This window comes from Pygoscelis adeliae, unplaced genomic scaffold, assembly GCF_000699105.1.
Source record: "Pygoscelis adeliae isolate BGI_AS28 unplaced genomic scaffold, ASM69910v1 Scaffold124, whole genome shotgun sequence".
Taxonomy (NCBI): Eukaryota; Metazoa; Chordata; class Aves; order Sphenisciformes; family Spheniscidae; genus Pygoscelis; species Pygoscelis adeliae.
In genome coordinates this window covers 1,965,452-1,974,482 of record NW_008824791.1, presented here as the reverse complement: position 1 = coordinate 1,974,482, position 9,031 = coordinate 1,965,452, and the positions used below count along the sequence as shown (strand labels likewise).

The 9,031-nt window shown below is 40.6% G+C and overlaps 1 protein-coding gene across 1 annotated transcript in view; it reads right to left on the bottom strand.

The window, feature by feature from the left end:
* Positions 1-9,031, bottom strand: part of EPHA3 (EPH receptor A3) — a 231,713-nt gene that overhangs the window by 68,745 nt on the left and 153,937 nt on the right.

Below are 9,031 nucleotides of genomic sequence, written 5' to 3'. Positions count from 1 at the left end.
ATATATCATGCACCAAACATCTGTGGCTTTCTCAAATTGTCTCTCTTAGAAGACAGATCTACTTAAGGGACCTGGTTTGGGATATAGATTGTAAAGTGCACACAACCCTTTCTAAATATGGATTTAAACAGGGAACATCACACATCGTTTGCGAGTTGCTGAAGACAGTGCAGTCTAGCTTAACAGAATAAAGGCTGAACATATAAATAGCATCACAGTTCCTGCAAGTAATCAAAGACATATATTGAAATAAAGCTTGGTGCTCAACCTGGTGCTGAATTTATTCCCTGGAAGCCACAGATTTTGGGCAAATAAAATTCTAGTTCTGAGGAGGTTTTAACAACTTTTCCGGGGATCCAACTGAGTCTTTGCTTACAATGGCACTGAAAAATTTACTGATTCTTTCTCTGTTTTAAATGTTTATCCCCCCAAGCGGAAACTAAAGGATGGCTTGAAATTTTCAATCTGCAAGTGACACATGTAGATCAAGATGATACAAACCAGCTACATCTACCCTTTAAGACTCTCCTCCCGATGATCCTAATTTCTGTACCTAGTGGTCAGTTTTGTTCTGAAGTTTTTTTGAACAATTTTCATCCTGGCCCATTGCAAAAACTCTGTAGTGCCTTATTAGTTACCTTCTCCTCAAACAGACTTATCCCTTCTGTGTTTCAAAACTGCTAGATTTCACAGCTAATACATTTAAGAAAGAGAGAGAAAGAGGAGTAAAAATAAATTTGATTCAATGTATGTAACAGACTGGGCGGTGTGTTTACACCTGAAGAAAATATCTGGTTGATGTGGTTTTACCACATTGTGATTCATCAATTCAGAAAAAACTGGATTACTGAGTCAACTTGCAGACCTGATACTGCCACACGGAAGTGCACATGCACGGCTACTATTGCAGTCATCTGTTTTCCTACACCTTTTCATGCATGGGTTAAATGATTAAGCAAGACGATTAAACAGGCTACATGAATTGTTCTGCTTTGTGGGTTTTAGAAATACAAAAGATAAAAGGAGGGGACTCCTGATAATCAGACTACTGCTCTTCTAGGGAAACCTGAGATGATATAGGGTATATCTGGGTTTTTGTTATTCTCTATACTATAGCTGTGCGTGGATGCCCTGGTTTGGACCCAGGAGCGGTTATTCTCTTTAAGCTTCCTGTATGAAAAGAGCCATACAGAGAAAGGAATCAACATTATACAAGTGCACAACTGAATTGTGGGGGGACCAAAACTCAGGTTTAGGCACTTTTAGGCACTTAATTGAGGAGCATAATCACTTTCTATAGTTACTAGGAAGAGACTGACATCTGTAGGTAGAATTTAGCCCACAACAAGCCTCCTGTGTTTCCTTTGCATTTCTTTCTACAGCAGGTAAGCGGAGATTCCTATTTATACTCCGATTTTTTTTTTTTTTTTTTTTTTTTTATTTTAGCTATCTGAATCCTATATGGATTGTGTGGAAGAGCTGGGTTGAACTGAGGGCAGAGTTTGAGGGAGTCTCTTGTTACAACACGTCCCCTTTGTTCCTCTCCTGATGCCAGGATACGTGACAGCACAAAACTCTTTGGAATCAATTTAGTATTGATACTGGCTTATTGTAGCTGAACTCAGTTGCTACCACCATTTGCAGCTTCACTGTTGAGACCTTGGTTTACAAGGCCTTAAGTCCTTAAGAACTAATCAAATATAAAACTACATTTAAAGATGTTACACTGTGCTTTTAGTGATTAAAAGAAAACAGTCTATTTTATTATCAAGCAGGCATGCAGTAAAGACCTGAGGTATTTAAAAAAAAAAAAAAAAAAAGATTTGGGCATCAGCACAGGTATATTTGGAAAATACAGAAAATTTAATTATTTTCACTGACCTTTATTGGTAATAATTATTTTGCTGGAATCCTGGACACTGAATCATATCAGAAATAATAGAAGGGGTAAGAGCTCAGGAAGACGCGCATGCAAAGTTGGGGTTTGGAGACAAAATATTCAGCCTGACGTGGAGTAGCTTCTCTATCCATGAAAATGCTGTCGCAAAAAGAGTCACAGACTTAACCCCCTTGTTCCCACCTACCCTGTACAGGGTTTTGATTTTGCTCATTCTCTTTGCCCTGCCCCTGTGGCCCCTCCGGTCTAACCTGGACAACTGGATTTGCTACCCTACATGGTGACCCAGACCCATTTGAATATGGTACACGGAAATTAAAGATAAAACTGTAGACAAGCTCTCTTGGGACAGCAGTTAATATTCTAGAGCTTACACAGCACTTACAGCTAGGAAGCCCAAAGACATCTTCAAACATAAATTATCTGTCTCCATAGTAAAACTGTACTACTGTAATGTAAACTTGTTTATAAACTAATTTGTTCAGATCAGTTCAAATCCCAAAATGGGCATTCTTCCTTTAGAGGACCCCAATTAATTTAACATGAAAAAGTAGGAAAAAACTAATTCTTAGAGTAACACAAGTGTGACTATGCAGAGGTTTGCAGTAGTTTAACTGAAATGCTCACATGCAATTTAAAACCGCTTCCCCCCATAATCAGGCATCCTAATATTCACAGGGGGAAAGCTAGTTAGTGGAAAGTAGGTCTCAGTTTACTCATTGCTGACTCCAAGAGGGAGTACCATAGCTGCTTGCTATAGTACCATAGCATACAATAATGCCGTACAATACACAGATGAATGACTGGATCCTGCAGGCTCTCTAATGAAAAACCTTAGGAAGGAGGTGGTAACCCACAGGCAATTTAACTAAATCAAATCTCTCCCTTTAAGGCCATCTAGTCTTATGGAGGTATTCTGTAAATTAAGCCAATCCTACTGCAGTTTTCCATATTTATGTACGCATAAACTTTATGTGCTGTGACAAATGGTATGAGTTTTGAGGTTATCATTGTGAAATAATAATAAAAAAAAAAACAGATTCAACAATACTCTCCTGAATTTCTTTGAAGCAGGGATATTGAGGTTTACAGCCCCTCTGCACCCATAGGTTTACTCTCTCTCCAACCTGAGTAAGTGTGTGGGCACTTTACTCCCCCAAATTTCATTGAGAAGGCCTTGCTACATGGTTGAAAAGGTCAGAGTTAAAAGAAGACAGTAATTACTGATCAGTCCCTTACCCGGTCTTCTTCCAGTTGCCGCTATCCTCTTTGCACACAATCATCACACATGGATTGAGGTGGAAAGGGGCCTCTGCAGATCACCTAGTCCAACCCCCTGCCTTCAGCAGGGTCAACCAGAGCAGGTTGCTCAGGATCCTAATTAGTCAGGTTTTGAATACCTCCACAGACAGAGATGCCACAATCTCTTTGGGCTACCTGTTCCAGTGCTCAATCACACAGAGTAAAAAAGTTTTTTCCTACATTTAAACAGAATTTCTTGTATTTCAGTTTGTGACCATTGCCTCTTGTCCTGTCACTAACCACCACTGAGAACAGCCTTGCTCTGTCTTCTTTACACCCTCCCCATCAGGCCTTTATATACGTTGAGAAGATCCACTTGAGCCTCCTCTCCTCCAGGCTGGACAATCCCACCTCTCTCAGCCTCTCTTCATATGACAGATGTTCCTCTCCCCTAATCATCTTAGTGACCCTCCACCGGTCTTGCCTCAGTATATCCATGTCTCTCTTGTACTAAGACAGGGACTAAGCTAGACACACCACATGGGGCCTCACCAGTGCAGTGGAGGGGAAGGATCACCTCCCTCAACCTGCTGGTAGTGCTCTTCCTACTGCAGTCCCAGATGCTCCACCAGGACCTCCAGGTCCTTTTCTGCAAAGCTGCTTTCCAGCCAGTTGGCCTCCAGCATGTACTGGTGCATGGGGTTAGTCCTCCCCAGGTGCAGGATGTACTCAACTACAGGAATGCTAAAGATTGACATTGAAAACAGGATATTGGAGGAAGCTCACCAGAATTAAATTCTGGAAAGTTAGGAAAATACAACGCTTCTTCACAGTGCCAAAAACATGACTGTTGAGGAAATGTTCTGTATCAATTTTACACATCATCTTATTCGACTTTGGGACACAAACCTAGAATAAGAATTCTTTACAAACCAATTCTAACACCTTCTCCAGGTAAAAATAGAACCTTTAAAGGTAATGGCCAGTGAATGCTAGTTGTTTCTGACAGCTCTTAAGCAGTTAAATAAATTTTTATCATTAGGTATATGCTTATATCCAATAGACTTATATGGATTGTACTTGTACAGATACCACATTTATCTGTGAGATAGGAAGTGCAGCCCCCTTCAGGAATATAGCAAGTTTTATTTGTTATTGCTCACTTTGGGATTTCCCCAAGTTTCAACAAGCTGAGGATGCTTTCAGTATTTGTTTTGTTTTACACAATAAATACAGTGAGAACTGTATTTATTATTTATTAGACATGCCACTATCATATTGTTTGCCTGAGTTTATAGTTGCCAGAACTAACGAATACAAAGCTAAACAAAACTAAGCAAACAGATTTTATATCAAACAAACAGAACCACTCCTTGTATGGTGAACCTTTTCACCAGATCTGCTGGGAGGAAAGGATGGGGATGGCACTGTGTGTGCTGGGATACCAGTGGGATGGTCAAGACTTCCTAAGACCTAGCTGATAGATCAATATCTGCTAATGATTTCTGCAAGTTCTCAAAGTTCTCCTTGTCTCCTCTAGATTGCAAAGACGACTGCAGAGAATATGTCTATTTAAAGTGCTGTTAAGTCAATTAGGTCCTTGGTTAAAATATTAATCTTTCTGCTCAGCACTGCTGAGTCATACCTACAACCTGTATGGCAGTGTGTGATACCATAAAAGCAGTGATAGGGCAGAAAAACTGTTACTTTCTCACTCAGCATCTGCAAAACATATTCAACTCGTATGTCCCTGACCCAGTGGCTGTGTTTCGCACTGGAAAACCTCCTCCCTCATTTTTGTAAACTGATTACGCAGTAGCGCGATTGTGTTATCCCTAGCAAATCTTAGTCTTTCTTCAGTGAATTCTACACCCTATTTCTATTTAAAACCTCCTTGAGCTCCAGTGTGAATTTTATGCTTGCTGCAGCCCAAAGACAGTAAATGCAGAACTGCCCTGACCTGGACTGGATGTCTTTTCCCTTTGGGTTACTTATAAAGCTCCAAGGAACAGACAACTTTCTGGTCTTTACAGAGAAATTAATTTAAAAAAAGCCCATAAACTGTGTTCAGAAAACCCAGCAAACCTAGAATACCTGTGCCCAGACACCTCATCACGCTAGCAACAAGCCAGGCAGCATGGCATGGCTGTCAGCCTCTCTGCGTGGCACATTCACAATTAGCACGCCACCTCCAGGGGTACCGAATTCCGTACCCTCTCCTGCAGCAGCCAGTGACCCTTTCTAAATGGGGTTGATTGGTCTTATTAGGAGAGAATATCTGTGTGGTGCAACATATTGACGTGAGGTGAGACCTTTCTTCAGGCAGCAGCAGAATGCTTCAATACAATTCAGAGGAAGCTGTATCAGGCAGCAACTGAAGGCACGTATTACAGTGCAATCAAAGAGAATGATCAACAAACTAAATTAAATAGAAATGTGTGCCCTTTCTCTTCTACTTCCACACCAAAGACAGAAAGACTTACAGGAATTAGAAATATTGCAGTCTCATACCTGCCTAGCCATATTGCAAGAGACCTTTTTTTTTTTTTTCTCTTCAGAGATGTCTGCTCATTAACCTTCGCTGGAAGGGAAGGAAAACAAAGTGCAATAAAAGCGCAGCAAAACTTAGGCCAGACAGCTGGAAGAAAAAACCCAATCCATTTTCTGAAACAATTCTGAATTTCCCTCAATTCAGAGGACTGGATCTTGACTTTACAACAGTTTTGTACTGTAAAACGTATTATTCTTCTTGCATTCACAGCACCAGCAGAATCAGAGTCTGGATGTTTCAAACCTTACAAGTGGTAACAAAGCACACCTGTCCTTTACTTCTAGACCAGGTCTGAAAACTCTCCAGGAAAATCTTATTGAGATTGTTAGTTACAGACTCTAGAACTCAGAGTTGCTGTAAAGGTATCACCAAATTTTTCAGCAACGTTTAAGATGACCCTTTTTGTGTGTGTATGTATCTACGTGTATATGTATATTACAAATATGTGTATGCACGTGTGTATATGATCTGTTTACGTACAAAAATGGAGCTGCTGTGCAAACTGACTCCTAACATATCAGCCGAATTTATTTTAACACACTCTGGCAGATCTCCCAATTGCTGCATTACAGAAAATTAGTACTATGCACATACTGATCTATTAGGCTGGTGATGGATTCATAGGCAGAATGTGTACGGTGAGAAACATGGAAAGAAATGTTTGTTCAATTTTCAGCAGGCCTTTGGAGCTCAGAGACCCAGCAAACATAACGCCAACCGATGCCTGTCTTAAACTGAGTTCATCTAAAGTAAAGATGTACAATGTCTGATTTTTACCACCAAGAGAACTGCCAGAAAAATCACATTTTTGTCATTAGAAAATATAAAACATTCTGCAGTTCTGCCTCAGGCTCTTGGAAACTCACATACTTGAAAACCAGTGTTTTGGGTGGGTGAGGAGCCTTCTGTGGAACAGCTTTCACTAAGCTGGGATGGGCCCTGACCGTGCTTGAAAAAAGCACATGGATACTGAAAATCCAGGATTAAAACTGCAACTTCATCATACCCATTGCAAGGGCACAGGCCTCTCAAATCAAGGTTGGCAGAAGTGAAATAGCCTGGATTCAGGAGAGACTGAGGAGATCCAGGTTGTAGGGATCTTCTGTACTTCAAACCTCTCTCCAAAGTTCGCAGCCTACTGATGGACACCGTTCCTTCCACAGGCTTGCCAGGGGCTCTGTCCCCAGGATCCATCTGGCCGTATTGAACCGTACCACCCCATGTGATACCTCACCCACAGAACAACTTCCCAAAGCAACATGCCTCTCCTACTTCCTTGAGTCCAGCAGAGCTCAGTCATTTAACCAAAGCTTTATCCAACTGGTGGATACCTCTGTCCTTGAAGGAAAGTACCTGAAGTCAGACAGCATAAATAATAGCCCTAGAGTCATGACTGGCTTTTGGAGTCTTTTGGTCTCTTCCAGATCCAGCTCAACAGTGCTTTAATTCTTTTTTGAAACACACCCCAGTTAAACCCTTAGTCATAATGTAATCTAAGATCTTCAGACTTTCTCCCCCCACCCCCCGCCTAGGTGTTTAAGTATGACATTAGCTAAAAATATGCTTCTGGTGTGTCCCTTTTGTGATCTAACTAGGAAGGGAATGCAAGAGAAATTGCATTTTTGTAATTATGCTTTAAAAGATTACTTACATACGTATTTAACGTCTAATTTTAGCAACCTGCAGAACTTCTAGGGGAATTCTAATATAGTAAACCAATCGGCATGACCAGGAGATAGCACAATGAAGCCTGTAGTAACCCACACCACCTAAATGTACTTAAAGCAAAAATGGGCTATGCATAAAAGTAGAAAACAAACAAACAAATTGCTTAAGCAGCCTGTGGGTTGCATTAAGCAAAGTTGCTACTGCCAGAAATGCACTGACTCTGTCATGTCAGAGGAACTGTGCGTTCCAAAACAAGATCAAAATCTACCTTGCATTGCAGTGCAAAGGCAGTCAGCTCTGGGCCCTGGGGAAGCACGCTGCAAAGCAGGAGGCCTCTGCAGCGAAATACCTTCCAGTGATCCTAGACAGTTCATTCTATGGAGTGGCCCTAGGTGATTTCTAACTGCTACGGCTGAAAGGCAATATTCTCCGATACAAAAAACGAAGAAAAGAGAGCAACTAAACAAAGGCTCCTCAAGTTGTTGACACAAATATCCAAAAAATAGAACTACAACAGCAGCAAATTGTTTGGAATGGACATAAAATGCAAGTTTCGGAGCTGAAGTCAATGCCTAGATGAGAAAGAGATCATGAGAAGATGTTTCAATTGGGTAGATTCACCTGTCTGCCTACTGCATAGTTAGACAGTCCTCCAGAGCATTTGGAAATGTAGTGACTGCTGTCAGGAAACAGTCTGTTCTCACATTTTTATGCCTCCCACTAAAGCTGATCTGTGATCTGAGGAGAAGAGATATATCCTCTACATTGAAAAACATTGCAATAACATAGCTCACTAGGAGAATGCCTATTTAGAACAATGTTAACTTGATTTTTGCTTTGAGGAAGACAGAAACGTAGGTATTTTGGGGACAGGGTGTGGGATGGGAGGAGGTGGGAGAAGACTTACTGCACACATGCATGCTTTCAGTATAAAGCTTCCTGATGGTGAACTGCATGGAGCAGAACTACAGAAATTTCAGGATCTAGTCTTTCTCTTCGCTGGCAAACATTGCTCCTAAAAAAATGGTACCTAAACAAATGCTAGAGAAGAGTCTAGATTCTTCACATCTTTCAGGTAAATGGAACCTTGTCAAACGAGAAACAAATGGTAGAATAGTGCAGCAGTGACAAAAGCTCTGATCCGACAGTCAGGGCATACTGCTGTGCTCATGCAGGGCCTCAGTGACTTTAATAAGTCTCCACAGAAGCAGAGCAGTCCTTTTGTATACTATCAACTACGACACCAGGACCTAATTCAGTATTTAGCTCCACATCCCCATCATGCTGGCAATAATTCAGAGTTGGTGAGGCAACTTGTAAAGGAAAAAAAAAAAAAAAGCAGTTTTTTAAACCTCTCTAATTTAATGTTAGCTTTTTATGTGTCTAACATCAAAGCATTTTTTCACTTCTATTTAATCAAAATTAATCACTAAGATTACTACAGTAATTTATGTTGGAGATTATTGAAATGAGTGTTTTATTAAAATCTGCTTTTATTAATAAAACACATTCTGGCTAAGGAATCATGTGATTCTGCTATTAAGAGACTATTAACTGGGAACTGGGAGTTAATCATAACAGTCATGCTGCCAGGTCCTTTGACAGCAACACACACTGGGTTTGTTTCTGCTTTTACTTTTACTAGCACATTCAAGTCAATTAGTTACCCTAGC